The sequence below is a fragment of the Poecilia reticulata genome, linkage group LG13, assembly GCF_000633615.1.
Source record: "Poecilia reticulata strain Guanapo linkage group LG13, Guppy_female_1.0+MT, whole genome shotgun sequence".
In the NCBI taxonomy this organism is placed as follows: domain Eukaryota; kingdom Metazoa; phylum Chordata; class Actinopteri; order Cyprinodontiformes; family Poeciliidae; genus Poecilia; species Poecilia reticulata.
In genome coordinates this window covers 7,792,347-7,793,741 of record NC_024343.1, presented here as the reverse complement: position 1 = coordinate 7,793,741, position 1,395 = coordinate 7,792,347, and positions in this window count along the sequence as shown.

Below are 1,395 nucleotides of genomic sequence, written 5' to 3'. Positions count from 1 at the left end.
ACACACACACACACACACACACACACACACACTGCTGCGTCATGCTCCCGCACAGGACTGACACACAGACTTCACACCAAAGAGTTCAGAGAAGCCGGCCGGCTGAAACTCGGTGTCATCATGTTTGTGTCGCTGAGTTCAGCTACAGACATCACACTCTGTTAATGAAGAGCTCCATTATTATCATGAGGATTATTTATTTTAATTTTCCCACTGGACAGACAGCTCATTCGGCTGGGAGTTTGTTCCCACACCATGTCCCCACTTCACACTGAAACACTTGGATTTTGTCGTCCGGCTGCAGAGGATGTGTGAGAGAGCTTCCTATAAATACAGGCATTACTCGACGCTTTCTAAAAATACAAGCGTGCCGCACAATAGTGAAGGAAGTGCTGATTGATTGTGAGCGAAACAGTGAAAATAGACCTGGATGACGTCACACACCTAACATAGACTGCAGAATAAGCGCAGGATTTCTATTGTTCATGTTGAACGTGACAGGCCAAATGATGACGACGGTGAGGATGAAAATACCGACCAATCAGCTGCTGCATTAACACAAAGTCTTGTAATTACCGACCATTCAAGCCACGTATTTTAGAAGTAGATCGACACTTTTAATTGCGCAAATATAAGCTGTATATTTCTTTTCAAATTCAACAAACCACATTAAAATTTCGACTTTCTCTGCGCATGTGACCAGCAGATGGCGCCATGGCACCACCTGCTTTTGCATAAAGGCTTTGCTTGAGTTCATTCCTGGCATCATTTAAAGTTACTCGCAAAATTTCTGCCAATATTTTCTCTAACCAAACATCAGGATAAAAACAATAAAAATGATGGAAGTTTTAATCACAACGATTTTTTTTTATTGAAAGTGTGAGACAACTCAAAAAAGAGGAAAACCAGCATAAACAAGACAGTTCCATCTTTAAATAAATTCATGAGTATGAATGTTGCGCACATAAGAGGAACTCCTGACTTTATTAAAATAACCTGAGGTGAGTTTTTTTTCCTTCCTTGATTCCTTGCGGATTTTTTTCTCGTTCCTCTCTGTTTGTTTGTGGATGTGGACAAAAACATGGCACACTCATCTCCTAAAAATAATATTACAATTTAAAAAAATTCTGATACTCCATACAGTTGTTTTTTTTTTCAAACCAACAAGCGCTAAATAGCTCCAATTTACAGTATATGTTCATTTAGCATAGGGAGGTGAGGGTCAACGAGAAGGAGGATCAGGAAGGGAAACGACAAAAAAAAGTATATRTACACGCTAATATACAGCATTGAATAAATTAATACCAATTGCATATTCTTGATCTTAGATTTATTTACAGAAAATTTTAATTACATAAATAGTTGAGCAAGAATATTTCTGGCATGAAATGATGA